Raw genomic sequence first — 26,793 nt, forward strand, 5'->3', positions numbered from 1 at the left:
CTTTCCCTAAATGTCTCAGTGAGGACATTAATATAGACAGGCCAGCATGTTGCAGTATCTCTCTCTCTCTGATGAGTGTCAGCCAACTCCTAGAGTGACCCAACAGACAGCCAACACTATCCTTATGTCTACCTGTTGCCTGTGATATGCCTTAAGTTTGCAGTGTGATGTAAATACACCACATTTTACATAATTGTTAAATTGTTTAGTACATTATGTCGTAGTCTACTGTGTACAGCACTGATATATCTAAGAGACGAGCATATACATTGCACATAGCGTGTGTGCAGCCTGTCAGCCTGCCTCCCAAACGCAATAGCTAAGTGGGTGATGACTCTGACTTGCTAACGAGCTACATTCTGTAGTCCTTTAGCTTCTTTACAAACTGTTTCATACTGACCAAGTGAGTCACTCAGAGCATTTTAATAGGTAATCTCTGAAAATACTTTTAAAGTCTAGTGGTATTACGTTATTGGCTAGTAAAACAAAACCAACAGATTTGCAGACAACATGATTGCCCATCATGCCAAATTACTTTGAAGTAGCACCCACAGAGATGACACATTTGTTCAGCAGATCAAAATAAACTTTCACAGATTGATACTAGGCTATCTGCCCTAGGGCATTTACAAGCCTAGCCAGAGTGTGTTTGGCTTTCACCACCCTTTTAAATGAGTTTACTATACCCTTTTAAGGTTAGTTTACTGTGCCTCTGTCTAGCAGTGATGCAGAAGTGATCCCGGGGTATACCTATGATCTCCCATCCACTAGTCAAGATTTCTCTTGAAGAGGAGCAGTGAGGGGCTCTGTCTGACATGGACTGGGATTCTATTCCAGAGTGATGGGTGCCTCTGGGTTATAAATCTGTCCCTCCAGCATGTTCTATTAATTTCTGTGCTGAGGTTTAAGTCCCTAGAGTGCGTACCTCTAAGGGATTTGGATTTTCTGAGGTGGAGCATGTCCATTAAATCTGGGTTTGACATGGCTTTATACGTCAGGCACAGGTCGCCTCTGAGTAGGCGGTATGCAACTGAGTATAGCTGGAGTTTCTTTAATCGGGCAGCATAGGTCATCTGTTTGAGTCCTTTGATCCTCTTGGTGAAGTACTTTTGGGGTATTTCCAGTTGCTGTAGGTGTCGGGTAAGGTACATCCCAAATGGGGTATTGTATTCTATTATGGGCCTGATGAGTGATGAGTAGAGGGGCACAATGACCTCTCCTGATTTAGATGTGAACCCTTTCGTGATAAGGTGGGCTATATAAAAGGTCTTTTTAACCACTTTGGTGACGTGATTGTCAAAGGAAAGATTGCTATCCACTTGGGTCCCCAAATCCCTAATTACTTCTTCCGTGCTTAATGGATTACCACCTATGTGGTAATTTGTGGGCACTTTGTTTTTCCCAAAGGGGATGACTATGCACTTTTTGGCATTTAGCTTTAGGCCATGGTTCTGGCACCAGTTATCCGTCTCTGTGAGACCCTTTTGGAGGATGTCTGTGTCAGTTAGTGAGTTGATTATGGCACCCAGTTTGCAGTCGTCTGCAAACTTGGTCAGCCATAGTCCTCCCATGTTAGCCTGTACCTCAGAGAAATATATACCGAACAAGAGAGGTCCCAGGACTGAGCATTGTGGGACACCACTAGTAACTGGTTTAGAGTCTGACATGACTCCCGCAATTCTGACCATGTGGGTTCTATCCTTGAGCCAGTTTGCAACCCATCTTATGACATAGCGGTTGATATTTAAGCTGGAGAGCTTATTTATGATGCCCGAGTGGGGTATTGTGTCAAAGGCAGGCAGGCTGTGTCGACTACCTTCCCTTCATCTATGGCCTTGGTGACTGTTTCAAAGAAGTCAACCAGGTTCAGGAGGCAGGATCTGCCCTTATCAAAGCCAAATTGGGTAGGATCCAGCGTCTGCAGGTCCCCAATATCTTTGTTTATGAGCTCCATGATGATCCGCTCCATAGCTTTGCAGACCAGTCTAGTCAAACTTATGGGGTGATAGTTTCCAGGGTCCGCTGAGGCACCGCCTTTGTGGAGTGGGACCACTGTTGCTGTATGCCATTCCTTGAGTACATATCCTGTACTAAGGCTGAGGTTGAACAGTAACTTTATATAAGGTTTTAGTTCTTGGAGCTCGTGTAGGACGCAGCCCGAGATACCGTCCTCTCCCATTGATGCTGTGTTTTTTGCCTTGGAGAGGGCAGCTCTCACCTGAGCATCTGAGATATCAGGGAGGCAACTCTCTGCTGGGATAGATATTTGCTCTTTTGTGGGGAAGGGGGGAGAAATTTGCACTGAACCTGTCTGCCAGGATGTTGGCTATGTCTGTGGGTTCAGTGTATTTTTTGTCATTTTGGATTAACTCTGAACATATCTGGGAGTTGCCACCCAGGTTTCTAACTTAACTAAAGAAGGCCTTGTGATTATCTTTGGTGTCCTGTGCAATTTTTCTCCCGAAGCTGGCCTTGGATGATTTTATGAGGGACAGTACTTTTTTGCTAGTACTGATCAGAGATGCCTTCCCTTTTAGGGATTTATCTCTATCATGTAGTTCATAGGTTCATAGGTTCATACTAGGCTATCTGCCCTAGGGCATTTATAAGCCTAGCCAGAGTATGTTTGGCTTTCGCCACCCATTTTAAATTAATTTTGCTATGCCCTTTTTCGAGGTTAGTATACTGTGCCTCTGTCTAACAGTGACCCAGAAGTGATACCCGGGGTAAACCTATGATCTCCCATCCACTCATCAAGATTCCTCTTGAAGAGAGTCAATGAGGGACTCTGCCTAACCTGGACTGGGATTTTATTCCATAGTGAAGGGAGCCTCTGGGTTATGAGTCTGTCCCTCCAGCATGTCCTATTTATTTCAGTGCTGAGGTTCAAGTCTCTCGAGCGTGTAGCTCGATGGGATTTGGGGTTGCTACATTAAGCCAATCAATGAATTTAATAACAAAAGAAAGCAGTTAGCTGTTACCAAACAATAAGGACACATTTGTTTATTTATTTATTTTATTTATTTATTTCCAGTTTGATTACCAAGGAAGTCCACTGAGCCCAGAGAGCCCGTTTTCAGTGGAGGCCCGGGGAGAAAAGCTCCATGAAACAGATTACAGTACAGATGGCAGTCCAATAAAAGTACAAGTACAAATACATAGCAAATAATAGAAAGTGTGAGCAATATTACCCATAGTGGGAAAATATAGTGCAGATACATTTTAACAAATTCACACAGTTAGTCAAAAGCTATTTACAACATTTACAGAGTGTGAGGGATCGTATGGGAATTAGCTATAGAAGGTTATAGCCAGGTATAAGGTGCTTAGGAACTCAGGAGGATACCCTCCCAGGGGCTTTTGTTAATGAGTTCTTGGTGGGGAGAATGCAGTTGCATTTCCATTTGGAGGAGAGGTAGGTGTAAAGCTGAGTTTTGAAGTTGTTTGTGATGACATTGTCCTTAGTGTGGAAGGGAGAGAGTTCCATTTCTTACCTAAGGGGAAGGAGAGGAGAAGTTGTCCAGCAGGACGTTTAGGTTTGTGGACAGTAATTAATGTCTGGTGTTCAAATCTGAGAGTTCTATTTGGATTGTATGGGGGAAGGATGTTAGAGCAGGGAATTTGGTTGGATTAAATATTAGTCTATGTGCTGTAGTGAGCTGGCGGTAGTCCAGGTAGTTTGTGAATTCTAACCATTTGAGGGATTGGGGGGTAACACAGTGATGAGTGGAATGTTTGGCTTTGGTGGCAAATTTAGAAATTTTGTTATAACAGCTTTCAAGTTTGGAAGTGATGGAAGAGGATAGGTTAGTTAGTAGTGGGGCACAGTACAGGAGGGAGGGAAGGAGGTAAGAGAAGGCCAGAGTATGCCTGGTAGAAGTAGAGAGGAAGTGGCTGTTCCTGTATTGCAGTGCACTTTTGTCCTGAATTGCAGGGCACTTTTGTCTATGGCTTGTACAAGTGGGCTTCAGAGTGGAATGTGGAAGAACATATTCGTCTGGAAATGTGACCATGTCTGCATGCCTATATAACTGATTTTTCATATTACTATGTTGTTTGTCCTGTATATCCATTGACCAAGAACTAAATTCATTGCTAAAAGCATTGCTAACATGCAGATCAGAGTTCTATTTGTGGGTGAGTATAATGACAAGAAGTTTGGTGTCTTTGGTTTGGTGATTCTAACATATTGTATGTCAGCACCTGAGGCAGAAAGGACACATAATGCAATTTATTAACACATTTGGATGAGATGTGGTATGTCCTGCATATTTATTTTAGTAAGAAGCCTGACTGCTATAGCCTGCTTTGATTGTTAATAAATGTAGCTTGTAACTAGAGACTGATGCATTTTATTGATGTAAAAACAGAAGTTTCAAATCTTATGCAGATAGTATAAGATACTGCGGATGTGAAATAAGATGCATTTTTAACCAATAAGCTGAATAATAATTCCCATGATATTGAACCCTGTTGGATTCCATTTTAGCCATTAAGAAATAGGTGCTCCAATATGGAGACTGCAGTCTGCCAGATAGGTAGTGAACTAAATAACTGTTTCTGGACTGATACCAGTATTCATTTTTCATGAGATTATACAGAAATGTGCATACCCATGAGTAGGTCATGAGTACTCCAGGAAAGGTTATTTATCTTAAAGAAAAAAAATTCTGAGGTGGCAGTAAGATGAACTTTCTGGAAGTCAGTATGGTAGGACAATAGCTTCCTGAGAGGCCAATTATTCTCATAAAGTTTTATGGCCCAACTTTATGATAAAACTAACATCTTGCAGGAATTAAAAGAGTTCAGACAGTGTAATTTGGGCACACAATTTCAACTTTACAAATGATCCTGAGTTAGAATATATATATATATATATATATATATATATATATATATATATATATATATATATATATATATATATGTGTGTGTGTGTGTGTGTGTGTGTGTGTGTGTGTGTGTGTGTCTATGTGTGTCTGTGTGGGTCTACTTTGTTTTGTTGAATCTCATTTCACTGAATTTCATTTCACCCCGACCACATCGCTGAAAACACATTACTGAAAACTCATTTCACTGAATCTCATTTCACTGAACTGAACTTAGTATATATGGCACTGTGTAGAGTACTGTGAGGCAAGTTAAAGGTATATCCCCTTTTATCCACTGTAGTGCGATCCTGGAGTTACTATATATAGTTAGGGGAGGTTTGGGGGGCACAGACCCCACCTTGCTTGTTTTATACTGTATTTCACAAAAAACTTTAAAACAATACATTTTAAACAATAGACATGCATAGTTGTAACACCAATGACTAGCTCTCTCCAGAAGACAATATATACTTAAACTAAGTGGGGGGGGGCTATGCCCCCCACACCTCTCAATGTGGGGGGGCTGTGTCCCCACACCCCCAACTATATATACTACCTCCAGAACTGCACTACATTGGGGAAAAAGGCATATACCTAAAACATAAAATCAACTATTCTAACATTTATGCAGGGGGTCAAGCCCCCCTGCACCCCCCGCACCCCTATCAACTTAAATATACCTACTCCGAGATCACACTACAGTGACATGAAAGGCAAAGTTCCTGTTCTACACTCTACAGCAATCCCCATTCACTATTTATGATATTACACAATCTCGAGATTCTAGTCGTCAGTATTCAGAGTCTTGGGATTGTGGAATGTTGGCACTATGTAGTGAACCCATTGACAGACACATCTGGTGTGCTAAAGTCAATACGATCATAAGTCAGACTCAAATCACAAAATAACAGTAATATCAATGACTTTCTTTATCCCTTCATTTCCATGCTAATCATGATGCCTATGCCATCTCATTCTTATGCATTGGTAGCTACCAGTCAGCACTTGTTGATGCTTTCAATAACAGATGTGGGCTATAAAAAACTAAACAGGTGCTCTATTATTCAACAATTCAACAATTACAAAAATTAGATGAATGTTTTGCGCAATGCATAATAATGTAGAGAGTAGATCTATTATTCTTAAATTCATTTCAGTGTAAGGTTGCTGCATACAAAAATATACTTAAAGGATTAGGAGTTTTATCTCTGCAAAGAAATGTCATTTTTTTCTGGAAAAACAATAAAGGATAATGACTATAAAGCTCAGATGTGTGTATAAAGATCATTTCAGAAACTATTGCTAAGAGGAGAAGAATTTAATTTGGGAAGGTGTGGTACAGGATTTAGTTAATAAAAGGAAGTTAATATATCTATGTATAATAAGGGAATGAATTTTTGACCGTTTGTCAAATGCAATATTCAATGCTAAGCCATTACTCATTTGGGAAATGGGTGTGATGATCTATGATTTTTGGCAAACATGAAAAAGGCATGCTGTCTGATCCTTTATATGATACTGAGAAGTTAAAGCTTTTATTTGCAAGCATATATGCAAGATATGTGGCTGAATTGGAAATTGATAGTTCTATAAGTGGCACTTAATTAAAGTGTATCAGGCTGAATATTGTTGAATTTGGAAATGAAAGTGCAGCAGAAATCATTACCAATAATTATTTGCATCACTTGTTTTTAAATGGCTACATTTTATGGAGATTTACAGACCCATATTGCGTTGCAAGTAGGTTGAGTTATAAAAAACTCTGTTTAGCCAAGTGATTTTATAATATACTGGGCCAGATTCCATAAAGTTTACTGAAACTATTTGCGTACACCGCAGCATACTGAAGGAAGACTTCAGCACATCTGCTGTGGACACAATGTCAGATGACACCCTGAAGGCAGTCCAAGTACTTAGATATTCATTGTAGGATAATAAAGAATTGCACACACACCCATCTGATTCCAAAACACATCGTATGCACACAATGCAACTTAAATGTGACAAACTGCCACATTGTTCATTGGTGTACTGACAACAACTTAGCACTAAATGTTGGGAAAACCAAGGAAATCATCATCAATTTTAGGAAGGAGAATAAGCCCCACACCTCTATCATCAATGGTGATGCAGTGGAGAGAGTAAATAGCACCAATTTCCTAGGGGTAGATATCTCACAAGACCTATGTTGTGCCACAAACACTTCCAACCTTATAAACAGAGCCCAACAACATCTCCACTTCCTTGGGAGACTTTGTAGAGCAACCCCCCCCCAATTCCTACTTACCTTCTACTGAGCCACGATTGAGAGTGTACTGACAAACAACATTGTTATTTGGTATGGAAATTGCTCTCAAGCTGATTGGAAGTCACTGGATAAGATGGTTAAATAGATCCAAAAGTCATTGGCTCCAACCTTCAATCCCTACATGACATATATTCAAAGATATGCTATGGTAGAGTCTGAAAACTATTGGGGGATATACACCATCCAGCTTATGGATTGTTCAAACTCCTGCCAATAAGGAAGCACTACAGAAGCATTAGATGCAGAACATCCGGAAATAGATGCGGTGACAACATCATGCTGAGGTGAAGGAGTATGACTGCAAGTTGAAGACCTTGTTGTGACTGGAAGGACCACAGCAGATGAGCCAGCAGCTAGACTATGTACAGGATGGACCATAGATGCTGATGCTTGATGGTCAAGGGTGGCTCTGCAGACAGGTGGCCTGCCTCTTCCAATTTTGCAATTTGCTGAGCACAATCAGGAAACTCAGAACCCTGCTGGTTCTATGACACTGATGCAGTACTGTAGACACCAGGGTTTCTACTGACCACATCACAGCTAGCAGACTTTTATTTTGAGCAGCCAATGCTGACATCATCTCAGCAGGTCTGTACTCTTGTTCTTCATGTGTCACATGTAGCTGGTGTGCCTCATGATCTGTGGCACTTGCAAATGCATGGACATCTGACTGATGCATTGCTGTGACCATTCATTTGCCTGCAGCAGAAGACACCCCCTGACACCTGGCCATGCACATCTGAATGCTTAAGTCTACCATGATGCCCTGTTTCATGTTGTTGTGGGAACTGCCATCATCAGTGGTCTCAGCTGGGGTTTGTCATTCAATGGTCTCAACCTGTTCAGCATCCAATGTCCCAACATCCTACAATTGCCTAGACAAGTTCCCCTACACATTTAAGGCTACAACTTCAGCAGCATCACTGTCAACATATTGGACAGACTCTAACAAAACATCAAGGTCCTGTGGGCCAGGTTCCATAATACCATGCTAAGACACATCTGAAACCACATCATGATCACTGAATGGACTGATGGATGGTACAACAGCTGATGTGCTACAAGAGACAAAAACACAGATCAGGACATGAAGGATAGCGTCAAAGACATATGACATATATATCACTCTGCAATGTTACAAATAATAATGGCTTTACATGAGGTCTACTGCATATATGTTTTACAGAATCCACATACATGGAGCATATAATTAGTTTACAAGGGCAACATACTTGACATATGTAATGAATACAAACAAAAACACACCTGACAATGCTACATGGGAAGATGGTGCTGTTGAAGAGGGATGAACTTCAAGTGCTGTTGGGAAAAAACATCATTATCAGTCACATCATTGCCACCATTAACCAGTCTAACCCAGTAAAATAAACAGAAGGTTTGATATACACATACCAGTCATATGTACAGTAGACAAGGGTGATGCAGATTTGCATTATGAATGAGAAGAAGTACACAGTATTAATGGAGGACAACAACAGGATTAATAGCAACGACTGGTATGAAACATAGTTAATATCACCCCCCTGACAGACCCCTGCTGTGGAGAGGTTGTGGGCTGTACTGTGGATCCCGCAGTGCGAAAGTAAAGAGAACGACAACACAATCATGTATTTATCAAAAATCAATACTGACAGGAACACATATACAGCACAGTAACATGAGCTGCAAATACTCATGAGATGGACATTGTAGCTGTACACCAGATGGGTCTATATTGAAAAATATTGACATAAATATCAAGTATCACATGCATGCTACACATTGATGTAACCTATGACACTTTTGCTGTAACATACTTGATCTGACTGAACTTGAACATGCATGGCTTGGGCCCCCATTTGATGTACCTGTAGTGTACAATGTCAGCAAAATAACAATATGACAGTAAAAAAAAAGTGCCATGAAATGAGGCTGAAGCAATAACAGGTATTGGTAACAGTAACAGTATGGAGACACTCATCTATGTTTCCCTGGTTTAGTCACAAAGTAGATGGACCTGTAAATATTAATGCAAACAGCATCACACACGTTGTTTGGACTGCTCTGTCTGTATTTCAGGTGTATGAATATATGTCATTAAACTTACATTCATAATCCAAACCTTGTGTGGATCTGTGTGCATGGTTCAACTCTGCTGCTGTAAATCAAATATAACAGTAAATAATATGAATGCTACAGCAATATGCAGTAATTGTCTCTATACCCAGCCAAGGGAAACAGGAAGACATATACATTTGGCCTGGAACTCCAGCTTCAATCTCACCTTGGGTATGCATCATTCACCTCTTGCTGTATGCAGTGAGATCAGAAATATTGTAAATGTCATCAGGGTGGCAAGGATGGTCCACCACCAATGACATCTCTTGATCTCTCATAATGTCTTAATCTGTTGGGTGTATAAAGGATCATGTCTGAGTGCCATCATCTGCAGGCATCACAGGATTGTTTGTAACCTCTAATTTTATTTATCATGTTGGTGAGGCCAGTCCAGCTTTCATGTCTCCAAACTGTATCACCAGAATGGCCAAGGAGTATACTTTGTTGTATCCAGACTGTATAAATTATGATTTAATTTTCCTGGGGGGAGAACTCATCACCCCAGGATGGTTGGCCATCTGAAAGACAGTGATGTGCACATGATAATATCCCTGTGTGAGTCTATTTATGCAGTTTGCAGACGGCAAATGACAAAATAAACAATATGCATTCCTGTGCAGTGCAAAGGCCTGTATAACACTGTTTGCAACAAATACTAATGTGACATATAAAAAATAACAACAATGCCTTCATGCATGACACTTGCAAATGAACATAACTTGTAATATCTTTACAGTTTGTGAGTGGGAATAGAACCCCTCACACTACATATATGTTGAATGCAGACCCAAAGACAATACCACAGGAGTCAACATGCATTTTACATGAAAATACTACAACTGAACAACTTATAGAAAGTGTCAGAAAACCTGCACCTTCACCTTGCAACGTACTGGGAACCAGGGCATCCATTGCAACCATCTGCTGCCTTTTACCCCAGCCTGGAGCCTTCATCACAGGGCACCATCTCTTCCGACCTGGAACTTGCTCCGGCACCAACACTGCTTCAGACCTCACCAGGTCCTGGAATAATACCTTCGCCTGGGCTAGGATAGCTTGCCATTGCTGGCGTAATCCTGTTAATGTTGCCATCTTCAGAAAGAAACACACAACATTAATACTGCACCACCAACCCTTAACTCAGAGATACCCCCCCCCTCCCACTCAGTGTAAGCAAGTGATTAACCAAGCTTTTGTTCCCCTAGCCTGCTTCCCAGTATCTGAAAGGGATTTAAGTTTAACATCCAGGTTGGAAATTATCAACAACTTGGTTAACTCAAACTTCTCACATTTGACTTGTAAGTCAGAAAAGTATATGCTGAATGGTGGAGGTCGCTGCCAGGATCCTTATATGATCGAAAAAGATAATTTATGCAGTGGGTTCATGCATGTGATGTGCATGGGAATTCAAATCAACAAAAATGCTTTATAAAATTGTCAAGATCACGTCATTCTTCCATTGCAGTGCAATAAAATCTGTTGTGCTCATTCATCTCTGTACTTTTCACATTGTGCAGATTCTGAATTGAACGGGTAATTCAGTGGTACTGTAGAACTAATTTCCATATTGTACTGCACAACAGCTACCTGACTCTTAGGCAGCATGATATGGTTTTAGCAGCCATTTTTGGCAGGTCTCTAAACTAGAACATTTTCTGCATTTCAGCCACTATCCCCCATCATTCAGACAGTGACTCTAGTGGGCCCCTGTAACTTAATGTGAGGTTTCTTTTTTGTTTGTTTTATTTACCATGTGGATCACAGCATAACCCACATGCTCCCTCGCCCCTGCTCTCACATCCCGCAGAGTCGAGACGGACTTCAACTTACCCTTCCCAGTCACCACTACTGTGCATGCGCATATCCCAGTCCAGCCACAAACCATGGTTTAACTGGTGACTCCACAAAAGGGCCAGGAAGTCAGCAGGGAACCACCACACGAACCCACCAGGGAGAAATTCACTATCCCTCACCACTACAACCAACGGAACTGCGAAAACCCCCTCCTTGGGTAGGGAAGCCATCACGGAGCTCCTTACCCTCCAACCATGAAGCATACTACCAGCAGGCTGCCAATCCCGGGACTAAGAAGAACTGCATGGACTGGATGCTGAACGAACCCACCTGGGAGAATTCAATATCCCTCACCACTACTACCACCGAATTACAGGTAAGCCTATCAAATAACTGTGACCTCGCTAACAGCTGCAGCTTTCTTGCAAGGATCACCTGCCTATCACCTTCTCGGTAACCTTCTGATCCCTAGATCACCACTACTGGTCCTGCGGGATCCCCACACCACCCACACAAACACCAAAAAAAAAAAAAAAAAAAATATATATATATATATATATATATATATATATATATATATATATATATATATATATATATATATATATATATTTATATATATATATATATATATATATATCCACAACCTACCAACTGCCCAATGCTCGTCCATCACATCCTTTCCAAAACATTCCTCAATCCTCCAAATACCCATAGGTCATCTGGACGTGAGCTAGCTGTACTCTCATCCACCATTTCATTCCAAATGTAACTATTTCCTTTAGCTCCCAACACTTGAATCATCATAAGTCCCACCCTTTCTTTATCTCACTTCCTTAACTACTCCAATCCCCTTTCACGCCTTCATTGCCATAACACTAATTATAATCAACCACTCGCCTACTCCCTAGTCTTGTCCCCCCCTCCCCCCACCCTTTACTCGTGGGTCCAGGACAACTTAGTTTGTCCCAAACTGCATGTGTCCTTTTAGTATGTATTTTATTTTATAGACATTCATCAGTTTATTTTTTTTTCCTTGTTGTTTGGTGTGAACTTCTTCTTTCCTTCTAAATGTTCTGTGTCCTCAGATTGCCGAATATTTGCACCTAGAATTCCAAAGTTGTCAGGGGCATCTCCTTGTTTCATAGGGGTTAAGTGACCTTTACATACAGTAGACACATTCTTTCCTAAATATGTTCCATTTGCTGTTGCCTAACATTATTTATCTCACCAATCCAGTCATTAATATAAGTAACTAACAGTTATCCAAGCCGTGCCAAGTGCACAGTCGCAATTGTCATCAGTACTTCTAGATTTGCTAATAATGGAAAGGAACTCATCCAACTTTTGACATGAGTAACACAGATCACCAGTCTTGTCAGGCATTACCTTTATATATACACACAGCATTTATTATACTGTACAAGGTATTTTGCTTTAGCAAATCATTAATGGCATACTCATTTAAGGAAGCCATATTCAGCTGCAAATAAATAAAAATTCTGAATGAAAAAATAATCAATTACCAATGAATTCAAATAGAACAAATCAACTTCTGTGAGAAAAATCAGACAAACAATATACAACTAAATATTAAATTAAGGACAGCAAAGTTGTTTCTTTGACCGTACAAGTTGTGAAAGTCACATAAAAGCTGGAATTCCTTTACATTATGCTCGGATATGTGTAGTAGCTTCTGCTCACTAGTGCTCGCAGTAGCACCTTTTTTTAACAGTAAAGATCAATCAATCACAAACCAAGTCAAGATTGTTTAGATAAACTCTGGATTGTCCTCTCTGTAATCTGTATGAATTTATAGGTGACTAGGCTTTTTGGTATGGCTAGAGTTTTCCTGACTAAAATCAACTTTTCTAGAAACTAGCAGTAAAAATTAAAACTAAAACAACAAAATAAAGTAAATCTTCTTGTCTACAAGCTACCCCTTCCTTCCTACAAAGTGAAAACCTGCTGTAGAAAACAAAATATAAATTCAAATAACAACTTATCTTACCAAACTACTGCACAGGCAATCACAAATGCATGCAGGATTGTTTAGATAAGCTTCTGATCCAGTAGAAATTCTCCATCAGGTCCCCCATCTGTGTTTGAAAGTCATCAGTCATCATCTCCCTGATCTGGTCCATAAAATCATCTGACTGTGGTGGTGGTGGTGGTGAATGTCTCCTCTGGGGAACAGCAGGGATGATGGCACATTCAGGTCCAGGTCTTTCCTCCTTATCATCATCTTCTCCATCTTGGTCACCTTCATTGGAAACCAAGCAATTAGGCAGTGGTCTACCATGTGCTGGTGTCCGGTGCTTGATAGAAGAACAGCAATGGGTCCCATGCTCTGTCAAGGTGAAACACATAACAAGAAAGAAAATAAGTACAGAATATGTATTCTTGCAACTATATGACATTTAACATACCCACAGTGGCACAATACACAAGTGGAAAACATTCAGTATGACACATTACTATAAGGTATGTCCATAGTCAAATCTACCATCACATGCAATGTAAGGCATGAATCCAAATCATAGCGATGAAAACTACTTACCTATCAGTCCACATATTCCTGCGCAAAACGTGGCTGCCACGAAACACAAATTGATGTGTGCATAAAGAATGCAACAGACAATAACTACTATGCTTTTACATGCTCCCTTAATATGAGAAAAAGGTATATCACCATACTTTACAGGTGTCATTAAAACTGATGATCTAGACTATAAGGGTATGTATAAGGTCTACAATGAAGATAAGTAATGTTAGTGGGTAAATATTCATGCACGCAATACATCCCAAGTCTTCTATTATCTATACTTATGGAGCATTGTGCTTATGGATGATTAGGCTCATGTGTGAGCCTCTTTATACATCACAGAATCCAAAAAGATTACTCCAGTACATGACAAGGCATGCATTACACAACTTATGTGTGGAAATACTGCCATGACCTAACCAATTTGTATCAAGTCATCATTAAACGTGACAAACATGTGCATGGGCAGTACATGCATATATCATGACATATGAAGACAGGCATAATATGACATTTCACCATGCAATACTGACATATGTCAGCATTGCAAAACAAGTGCTGCCTTGGCTAAATAATCTATCTTTGTGGTGAATGCATACAGTGGCTGCAGTTAAACAACCCAAAGGTATGATTGTGCAGAGAAGGAGTAATAACATGGATCATGGCTTCCACATTACAAGATGGGTAAACTACAGCCCAACATTCTCTATGTGCTGCGCATTTGTAAACCAAAACATGTAAAGCTGACTGGATATCAGCACAATGCTCACAGCAAACAAAAAAAAAAAGCACAAATGCAGAGGCGCTGGAAGTTGTTGAAGACTGGAGGGGGGGGTGGAGGGTGAGGGGGCACTTAGTGATCAAAAAAGGGCAATTTTTTAAAACTATTTACTACCACAACATACGTTCACTTGGAGGACATATTAGGCTTAGCCAATTTCCCTTTTGGTGCTTGAATTAACATTTCCTGATTGGTCTTACCTATCCCATGTCTGATAATTGTATGTTAGCCCCAAGTGAGAATAACTGTGATCATACCATAGATAATTTGAGGGGTCTCATGTAAAGAATGCAGCATTTAGGAACTGCCTCTCTCCATTAGTGACATGAAAGGCAGTCCTGGAGTACATTTTCTATTACCCATCCTTAGATTCAAGCTGCATTTGAATATGAACAGGAATGAGCTTTGTTTTACTCGAATAGATAGTCTGTTCTGGAACAGTGGTAGCTTCTGTGATATATATCCATCTCTCCACAGCATTCAATTTAGATACCTGGACTGAGTATTTCCGATGCCATTTGACTTGCTGATATTCAGTAGGTCCATCTGTATTAGGTCAGAGGATGCCTTGTATGCCAGACATGTCTCCTCTAAGCACTCTGTAGGATACTGAGTATAGTGATAAATCTTTGAGCTGGTCCATGCAAGACCTGTTGTTTAGGACTTCTCTCCTTTTAGTAAGGTATCTCTGTGGGTATTTCAATTGTTGCATGGGTCTGGACAGATACATGCCAAAGTGGGCATTATACAAAATGATTGACCTAATGAGGGCTTTATAAAGGGGGACAATAACATCTCTAGATCTAGTCACAATCAATTTATTCATAAGCTGTGCAATATAGAAAGACTTTCTTATGACTCTGGGCACACACTGGTCAAAATTAGGTCACTGTACACACAAGTTCCCAAATGCCAAACAACTGAGTCAGTTTTCAGGGGGCATTGTCAATTTGGTAGTTCCCTGGAGCAGATGACTTCCCAAAGGATATGATAATGTATTTCTTGGAGTTTAGTTTCATTTCATGGTTCTGACACCAGTTATTGCTTGGGACAAACCTTCCTGCTTGATGGTTAAGTCCTTTGAGGATTCAATAACTGTTCCTAGCTTGCAGTCATCTCAAACTTAGTCGGCCAAAGCCCTTTGGTATTTCCTTTTACTTTTGAGATGTATATGCCAAACAGAAAAAGTCTCAGCACCGACCCCTGGGGGACTTAATTGGTGGCTGGTCTCTTCCCCTATTTTGATCTCCTGCATGCTGTAAGCAAGCATACATGTATGCATTCTTTGATTCACCTTCCTGATTGTATTAACCTGATTGTATTAAATTATATTATTTGTATAATACAGTACCACTTGTTAAAATGTGTTTTAAATTTGTAGTTTGGATCAGTCTTCTAGTAAGCAATGAAACAAAATGTATGAACCAATAATGACAAAACTACCCATTTCAGAAAATTTCAACCATAAAAGGCCACTCAAACTTCTAACTTTACAATCCACCAATATCAGTAAATATGCACAATCTCTGCAGAAGTAAGCCATCTAAGCAATTCCACATTAAACGGATCTGTAACTAATGAAGAGGTTTCTTTGTTTCATCTACAAATAAAGTGCCTATTACCGTTGAGGAATAAATTGCCTATGCTACATTAAAAAAATGATAAGCTAGTAATTTTGCAATCAGGAATGGATGGCAAACTGATAAGAGAAATATAGTTACTAGGTAACTCCTCCAAAGAAGGACCTTCATAGGACTGCAGCATCCACTCCCTTTAAAGTACAGCACAGTACAGTATCAGTGATTCATCTGCATACTGTGGGAGTAGAACCCACAGCCTTCTGCATCAAAAGCAAATATACTACCTGTTGTGCTACTAACAATGCAAACAGCTTAATATAAGTAGCACTAAACTTCTCTATCCCTGAAGCTCTCAGCTTCTTGTAAAATCTAATTGACACTCAACTAAATCTCTCAACTTTGCAGCACAAGAAATCTGGAAAAAGACAAAATTTATTGGGGTGGGGGTAAAAACCATGTGTTTCCTGGAAAGATAGGAAGACTGAAAAGGGCTATCATTATCTGGTGAATTCAGTTCTTACTGATTTGCCAGAGAACCACAAATTTTAACAGGAGCAGACCAAAAGTATGAGCCAAATATTCTGTGAAAATTTGGACAATTGAATGCTAGGGACTCAACTCCCTGAATCACAAGTGGTGATATGGGTAGAGAATTCAGGCTCTTGTATACCTAGCTGGGGTATTTTATACACACACACACACACACACACACACACACACACACACACACACACACACACACACACACACACACACACACACACACACACACACACACACGGGAGCAGCATAACTCCTGCAAATAAAAGAACAAAACTCTCCTTACTGGCATGACTCTGGCAGCACCAACAGAACAGCAGCAGCATGACTCCTGTAACACAGAGCAATAAGAGAACAAGAACAGCTAGTTTAGTTAGTTTAACTTCCATGTGTGAATCCACGTTAGCGTAAAAACTCCACTTCCTTAATTTTTCCCGACAGGTCTTGCAGCTGTAAAAGTGTGTGGGGGGGGGGCTCCCCCTCCCCCTGGGTCTATGGTTCCGACACCCATGCACAAATGTAACATTTCATAGCTCAGAGTCTGGAACATTTTAATGGAATACATAGCTGCTTTTGACAGACAAAAAAACAACAGAATTCATGTTTATCACATACATCAAAATGTAGGTTAGGTAGGAGGCCAGGAAATGTCTGAATAGATTTTATTGATATATACAAGATCCTTCCTCACAAATGTCCCTGATTTAGACTCAAGGTGTTTATTAGTTCTTTTCACACCCTTCTGACAACATTAGGAGAAACAAAAAAGAAAGAAGTGTCAAAACTCTGAGCAATCCACAATCTGGTAGGAAGGAGAACAAAAGAACCGCTTATTCACAGACTAAGCGCTTTCACCCTACGTCCATAGGGAATCATTAGAGTGAATTAACACAAAAAAAATTCTACATTTATACAACTCTAAAATACAACACGTCCACTATTAATTAGTCAAACACAATAATAAATGTACTATAATATTAAATAACTGGATGACTAAATAAAAATATATATAACCATGCACAAATAGATATAAATATACATAAATATGTGCAAATCCTGCTATAAATAAATAAGTTAAGTTAAAAAACATGACTAACAGAAATGTACCACAGAAACATACATGTATTTTAAACCTACATATGTGACATTACAAAAAAAGGGAATGGGGTGTTATTGTAAACAAGACATTATTTCTAGTGGTCACCTTAAACCTGCAATGTTCTTAACTTCAATACAGAACTTAATGATATATTATCATTAAAACCAGGACATATAGTGGTGTTTGTCCTCAATTGCCATTCTAACTCCAAATTCTCTAGGTATATGTTGACATCACCCTCTCTAAAATGGTCAACAATTCTGTCATTAATAAAAAACAAGAATTTATTGAACCCTTACATTTCACTGAATGATTATAAAGTGCATGACTAGCATGCCTCTGGCTCTGGCAGCACAGCAGCAGCATAACTCCTGTAACACAGAGCAATAAGAGAACAAGAACAGCTAGTTTAGTTACTTTAACTTCCGCCCGTGAATCCACATTAGCGGGAAAACTCCACTTCATTAATTTTTCCTGACAGGTCTTGCAGCTGTAAAAGTGGGGGGAGCTCCCCCTCCCCCTGGGTCTATGGTTCTGGCACCCATGTACAAATGTAACATTTCATAGCTCAGAGTCTGGAACATTTTAATGGAATACATGGCTGCTCTTGACAGACAAAAATAAAAAACAACAGAATTCATGTTTATCACATACATCAAAATGTAGGTTAGGTAGGAGGCCAGGAAATGTCTGAATAGATTTTATTGATAAATACAAAATCATGCCTCACAAATGTCCCTGATTTAGACTCAAAGTGTTTATTATTCCTTTTTATACCCTTCTGACAACATTAGGAGAAAGGTGATGCATTGCACTTACTACATTTTTACAGTGGTATACTGTATGTTAACTTTGGAAATTGGATAATATTTCTCATTCCTGTGTACTGTTTGTGTCACACATTTAATAATGGTAACATAGAAAATGTGTCCCTGATTGCCACTGGTTATTTCTGATTAGTCCCTGATTATGCTGAGATATATCCCTGATTAGGTGTGAACTTTTTTCCAAGTCTACAGGTGAAGTATAGGTTAATAGGTTCATAGGAGGTTACTAGGCTAGCAGCCCTAGTGTGCTTAAAAGCCAAACCATGTTAATCCCAAGTTGCCCCATCTGTCCTTATAAGGTGAACATATTTTACAGAGCTAATCTATGGTCAACATTGACTCCATCTGTCCATGAGGGACATATGTGCCACCCCAGGGGTGAATTTACACTATCCCATCCATTTGTCCAGGTTTCAGCCTAATAGGGTCAGTGAATAGCTCTGCTTCACATCAATTGGAAGGTTGTTCGAGAAATGGCAGTCTCTGGGAAACATATTTGCCTCTCCAGCATGTTCTGTTAATGTCATAGGCTAGGTTAAGATCCACAGAGTGAGTGACTCTTGTGCCATTATATTTGTGTATGTGAAGTGGAGACTGCCCTGTAGGCCAGGCACAAGTCTGCTCTCAGCAGCCTATATGATACAGACTACACTGACAAGACTTTTAGTCTATCCACATATGCCATGGTTTGGAGGTCTTGTATTTTCTTGGTAAGAAACCTCTGTAGTCTCTTCAGCTACTGCAGGTGTCTGCTGAGGTACATGCAAAAGGGAGCACTGTACTCTATTAGTGGTCTGATGAGGGTTGAGTACAGTAGGGCTAGAAGATCCTTAGACCTGGATATGATGCCTTTGCTTATGAGGTGCCCAACATAGAATATTTTCCTTACCACAGAGGAAACTTGGTGGTAGAAGTTTATATTGCTATCTAGCTGTGTTCCTAGGTCTCACACCACGGGTTTGACCTTAAGGGATGTCATCAATACTGTAGTTAATGGGGGATTTTACTTTGTCAGAGGGAATAATAATGCACTTTTTTTGTTTAGTTTTAGACTGTGGCTTTGGCACCAATTATTTGTGTGTGTTAGCCCTTCCTGTAGTTAATATTGTTGAAGGACTCAGTGATTGCATTCAGTTTGCAATCATCAGCAAACTTGGTAAGCCACAGGCCATCTAATTTAGCCTGGACTTTCAAGAAGTATATTCCAAACAGTAAAGGACCTAACAAAACCTTGTGGTATGCCACTAGTAGTGGGTCTATTGGTAGAGTCACCAGCTTTGAGAGAATGTGCTCTCTCAGTGAGCCAATTGGCTACCCATCTAGTGATGTAAGGGTTAATCCCTAATTAGTTTCTCCAAATCTTTTGGACTTCTAATACCATGATGAGAACGGGCCCAATTCCTAAGTCAAAGTATGATTAATGTTCATGAAACTAGTATTGTTTCAATCTTTGATGTCAGCTAGAAGTGCTCCTTGCAGCACCCACAGTGTCCCTAACTAATTAATTAATCCCTAACTGACAGAGTTTTTCAATGATACTTGAGTGGGGGGATTGTGTCAAAAGCCTAGACCATGTCAAGATAGGTGGTATACACTGTCTTACCTTCTTCCAGAGCTTTGATGACTTTCTCGAAGAAATCCACCAGGTTTAATAAGTTGGATTATAGGTTCATAGATTAGTAATAGGCTAACTGCCCTTCTGGATCCTTTTACACCTAGCCAATTACCCTTAATGAAGTCAATTTGGAGAGGGTCTAGAGTTTGAAGGTTGGCTATGTCCTTGTTGATAAGGTTCATGATGCATCTTTCCATGGCCTTGCAGATAAGACTGATTAGACTTATGGGTCTATAGTTCTCAGGGTCTGTTGATGGCCCCTTTTTGTGCAACGGGCCTATCTCCACTCCACTGGAACAAAGTCAGTTCTTAGGCTATGGTTAAAGAGAACACTAAGTGGGTCTGCTAGGTCCTGTTTAATATTTCATAGTAAGCATCCTGGTATGCTAGCTGGTCCCATTGAGGCCATGTTTTTGACCTTGGAGAGTAGAGATAAGACCTGATCTCTAGAGATACTAGGCAGAGGACTGGCATTGAGTATGCTTTGGGGTATGGTCAGTGAGGTCAGGGGGATGAAGTTTGTACCAAATCTGTCAGCTAGCAGGTTGGTGATTTACTCCAGTGCAGTATGTGTGGTACCACCTATTTCCAGTTCTGCACAAAGCTGGACATTTCCTTTTAGGTTTTGGATATAATTGGAGAATACCTTTTGAATATCCTTATTTAGGGGTGCTATTTTAGCTTCATATTTAGCTTTAGAGAATTTCACAAGATTTATGATTTGCTTATTCAAGCTGAGGAGGGAATTCTTCATCTGCTGAGTCAGTTTCCTTTTATTCTTAGATATCAGTTTCTTCCTCTTGTTGTATAACCTGTTTACACTTGAGGTCCACCATGGTGGCTTTTTTTTTCGGAAGGACCTGGTTTTGATTTGGTCCGGCACAGCCGAGTCTATACAGATGCTTAAGTGTTTTTACAGAGCACTGTGAATGCGGGGGTATAAAACTTTTTTTTACCATGGCTTAGTAGTCTGAAGTTTGCTTTGGAAAAGTTCTTCAGTTTTTTTTATCCTGGGGGTGTCAGTAATTACTTCGAATAAGACAGTTTTTATGATACAAACTTAACAGGGAAGGCATCACACAGACAGAGTGCAGTGACTCCCCATATTGGTGAATACTATGTCTAGGACATTTGAGCCCCTTGTGGGGGTACAGACTGTCTGTTCCAGAGCATTTTTATTAACAGAGCCGGGGAACCTCTGGGCAAGCATGTCTGCACTCAGATATGTTACCCAGTTGATGGAAGAATAGTTGATATCCCCCATACCTAAGGTATTGGGGCTGTATGGAGAGTGATTCCTGTAAGTCCAAGCAAGCGGAGGACTTTTCCTGATTCATAGTGGGGGGCCTATAGCTAGCAATGATGTGGTGTGGTATTTTGCCTAGAGATAATTGGACATGGAGTAGTTTGAAAGAGTTAGACTGACCAGTCTTGATGTGTACTTGGCTTTAATAAAGATGGAAACCCCTCCACCTTTGGTTCTTTCACACTCATTTTGAGGTTTGAAGATGTGGAAGGCATTGTAGCCTTGCACAGCCTGGGTGCTCTCAGTGGCCTTGAACCATGTCTCAGTGACTGTACAGACATCAGCATCTTCCAAGGTGAGGAGTGCTTCCAGGAGTGCAGCTTCATGTTTAGACTTCTAGCATTAAACAGCAGAACCTTGAGTTTGCCTCGGCTGGATTTTGTCACATCGGAAATTTTGTTGTTTTGACATTGCCTTAAAATGTCACTATGGTGTAGACAAGTGCCTGTGCCAGTATTAGCAAAGACAAAAAGATTACTCATGAAACCATAAACTACATTAGTTGCCAGAAGGAGAAGCTGCAAGGTTCTTGAAGAAACTTTTATTATCCACAAATAAATAGACCAATAAGCACTTTCAATCATGTAACAATAATGAACTTCTTTAGATAAAAATTGAAAAGAGAAAACAGGTTTTAAATAAGGCAGAAAGGAGTAATCAGATCAAGGGATGATGCCATTAAACCCTCCCATTTATATTTCTTAAAGTGCCAAAGTGCTATTTAAAGTGCTCTTCAAACTGTATAAACACAGTAATCTAAAAATGTAAAAATATTCATTCAAGCATTCAAAAATAATTGCCAAAATAATTATTTTTCCTCTAATACCAATACTGACCTTCTCTATAACCATGTATTTGAAATGGTGGTTAGAGTACATATTAACATATTCTGTTAATGCATTATTCAGATGTATTCTTTTTATATCATATTCATGTTCATAAACCTGGACTTGTAATCTATGTTCTGTTTTGCCTATGTAAAAACAGAGGCAGAACTGGCATTTGTTTGTGTCTTTCAGCTTTTCCCAGTTAGGGGTTGCCACAGCGGAACTCTGGTCCACTATTGATTGGCAGTAGAGTTTTACGTGCTGGCTTGCCGGGCCTAACGCATAACCTTCAACGAAGGAACACCCATTCATGCATGTCGCCACACAGAAGATGCTCTAACTGAGAATTGAACGGGCAATGTCTAACTGTGAGGCGACAACGCTACCGCAGCACCACTACCGCAGAACTGGCATAATCCTACATATACAACTCCTTGGATTCACAGTCATATTTACCTTTTATCTGCACAGATGCTGATACTCAAGTAGAACAAAAGCAGGCTAGATTCAACAGGGTTGAATTTAGACTATGCTATCTAGGCTGAAATACAGTTGAAAACAAATGCAGAAAATAACCAGTCACAACATTAAAAAAAAATAGAAGAAATGCAGTGATCAGATAGAATGCAATTTAAAAAGTACAATATAGACACAAAATATACTTATTTTCTTGATGCAGACATCTCAAGTGTTTCCTCAAGTTAAACAGACCAGGCTACATCTTGATATACTAGATGGAAAATCCACTGACTTCTTCATGTAAAAACAAGTGCTTGCTAGAGTGTAACAATACACTACTTTACCCATCCGATAGCTAGAAAATGAATTCAAATCAAGTAAATTGGTAGAATAGAGAATGAGAGGCAAAATGCATGTTTTCACTACAAGCACAAGGAAAGGCAAATAATTTAATATTATCAACAGCAGTGTAGAAAAGGGAAGCTTATTAAGCTCAATTTACAGTAGGAATTGGCAGCTTAAAATCACTAGGTTTAAAAAGCACATCAACAAAGGAAATGGTGGGTGAGAAACACTAGCAGGGACTTACCAGAAGTGATTTAGTTTATGCAGGCTTGAAATCTTTTCAGCAAATGACAAAGGAACAGAAATTCACTGCTTATTTAAGCATCACTCAAGAGACAATTAGCCAATGGAAAAAAAACATATGAAATGTGCAGCCTAGATAATTTGTCTGCCTCTCACATAGAACAAAAACACTAAGTCAAGCAGATTTCTTAAAACAGAAAACAAAATAGAGTAGTTAGAAGAGAAAACAGCTCTATCAGTTAAAAAAATATGGGTTTAACTTCCTCAGCCAGCACGCAATCACCAACGGTGCTTTAGTTTATGCAGATGTGAAATTTTTTCACTAAAAGGCAAAGGGCAACAAATTCACTGTGCATTTAAATATCACTCTAGAGACAACTTACCAGTGAAAAAGCTCATGAAATGTACAGCCTAGATAATTTAAGTGTTTACCTCACATAGAACAAAAACAACAGGCCAAGCAGATTATTAAAACAGAAAACAAAATGGAGTAGGTAAAATAGAAAGCAGATCTATCAGTCACAAACAAACAAACTTACTTTCTTCAGAAAGCAGGGAATCACCAGCAGTGCTCCAGATTATGCAGATTTAACATCTTTTCAGCAAAAGACAAAGGGCCAGACATTCACTGTGTAAGTATCACACAAGAGACAATTAACCAATGGAAAAACATGTGAAATAGATAATTTAAGTGTCTACCTCTCACATAGAACAAAAACACCAGAACAAGCAGATTTCTTAAAACAGAAAACAAAACAGAGTAGGTAAAAGAGAAATCAGCTCTATCAGTCACAGACAAAAATATAGTTTTTTTTTCTTTTCTCAGCCAGCAGGTAATCACCAGCAGTGCTTTAATTTACGCAGACTTGAAATCTTTTCAGCAAAGGATAAAGAGTCAGAAATTCATTGTATGCTTAAGTATCACAGAAAAGAACATTAACCAAAAAAAAATGTGAAATGTGCAGCCTAGATAATTTAAATGTCTACCTCTTACATAGGATAAAAAGCCTTGCATATAAAGCTATAGTAACACAGCTACTGTTGCCAGGATAATTGTGGGAAATGGAGATATTTGTAATAATCCAACAAATAAGTTGTTAATAAGGCATAAGGATGTACAGACTAACTGAAAACATAATCAAGGAGACACCTATAAAAGCATTTTCAAAATGTTTATACAGACAGACAGATGCAAATGCAATTGAAGCTATTTATGCAGGTATTTGAATCAGCATTTATCCACCATATAAAGGAATATGCACATATCTGACATCTAACTGTTACAGGACTTCATGCTCCACACACACACACACACACACACACACACACACACACACACACACACACACACACACACACACACACACACACACACACACACACACACACACACACACACACACACACACACACACACACCACCATAAAAAATTTCTCCAAAGCCAACTTCACGACACCCATGCTGACGGACAATAGAGGTACAACAGCTGAATCCTATGCAAATGCACTGTATAAGCACTTACACGAGTGCATGGATCGTGCAATCCCTAAAAGAACTAAGATGCTGTCCTCCAAAAAAAGAAAGCCAATCTGGTGGTCCCCTGCCATAAACAAACTCTACAACAGACGAAAGAAACTGTTGCAAAAAAGAGTAAAATCCCATGATTGGAGGAACTCCCTGGTCAGCCTCAGTAAGAAGCTGAGATCCCTCATAAAATCCTCCAAAGCTAGTTACGAAAACAAATATCACCACTGATTCTAAAGACAACCACAAAGCATTCTATAGCTATGTCAAGAATCTCAATGGCAACACTCAGATCTGCTCTGAGTTACAGCACAATAGCACTAAATATACAGAACCAACTGAAATTGCAACATCCTGGCAGAAAGGTTCAGTGCTAACTTTACCCCTCTCTCACCCCCTAAAGGGCCCATTTCTATACCAGAAGAATGCAAAGTTCCAGTAATCATTGCTGCACAGGTAAAAAACACACTCTTCAAAGTCAAGAACACAGCATCCATGGGACCTGGCAACACCCCAGGCTGCATTCTACATGAACTACAGAATGAACTGGCACCCCAGCTAAGTACCATGTTCAATCATAGTCTCACCTCAGGCTTTGTGCCCACTGAATGGCACACAGCAACGGTTGCCCACTCCACAAAGGGGGAGCCACCATGGACCCTAGGAACTACTGCCCCATTAGACTGACGAGCCTGGTCTGCAAGGCTATGGAATGTATCATCATGGAACTTATAAACAATGACATTGGTAATGTGCAAACTCTGGATCATACCCATTTCAGTTTTGTAAAAGGTAGATCATGTCTGCTAAACCTGATAGACTTCTTTTGAAATGGTCACCAAAGCCGTAGATGAGGGTAAGGTGGTTCACACAGCCTATCTAGATCTCGCCAAGGCTTTTGACACCATCCCCCACTCTGGAATTATAGATAAACTCACTAAACTAGGTATAAATTCCTATGTCACAAGATGGGTTGCCAACTGGCTCACTGACAGAACCCACACTGTGAAAGTAGCAGACACTAAATCCAACTTCAGACCAGTGACAAGTGGAGTACCACAGGGATCATTCCTGGGTCCTCTCCTGTTTGGTATCTACTTCTCTGAAGTACAGGCTAACACAGAAGGTCTTTGGCTAACAAAGTTCACAGATAACTGCAAACTAGGAGCCATAATCAAAACTCCTAATGATGTAGACATCCTACAAAAGGGCCTCACTGAGACAGATGCCTGGTGTCAAAGCCATGGCCTCAAGCTTAATGTCAAAAAGTGCATTGTCATCCCTTTTGGTAAAAACTCTGTACCGATTAACTACCACATCGGTGGTAGTCTACTTAACACTGAAAGTGTGATAAGAGACCTTGGGACACAGGTGGACAGTAGTCTCTCCTTTGATAATCACATCGCCACAGTAGTCAGGAAATCCTTCTATGTGGTACACCTCATCACTAAAGGTTTCTCATTCAGGAAAAAAGAGGTCATTGTTCCCCCTCTACTCGTCACTCATTAGACCCTTTATGGAGTACAACGTCCCTTTTGGTGTATACCTCACAAGACATCTACAACAACTGGAAAGGCAGCAGAAATACCTCAGAAAGAGGATCATCGGCCTCAAACAGATGGCCTACGCAGACCGTCTCAAAAAACTCCAGCTTTACTCTGTCACATATTGCCTACTCAGATGCAATCTCTGCCTAACATACAAAGCTATGTCAAACCCAGAGCTGTTGGACATGCTCCACTTAAAGAAATCCCTCCAAGCTACATGCTCTAGGGACCTAAACCTTGTCACCACAATAAACAGAACATGCTGGAGGGATAGTTTCCTGTCCCAGAGACTTCCCATACTCTGGAACAAGCTACCTATCTATATCAAACAAAGCTCCTCATTAGCACTCTTCAAGAAAAATCTTGATGATTGGATGGGAGATAGGAAATTCACCATGGGGATCACTTCTGTGGCTCTGCTCGACAGGGGCACATGAAAATAATTTTCTTGGGTGGTGAAAGC

This window comes from Protopterus annectens, chromosome 3.part1 (genome assembly GCF_019279795.1).
Source record: "Protopterus annectens isolate FY-2018-M chromosome 3.part1, PAN1.0, whole genome shotgun sequence".
Lineage (NCBI taxonomy): Eukaryota > Metazoa > Chordata > Ceratodontiformes > Protopteridae > Protopterus > Protopterus annectens.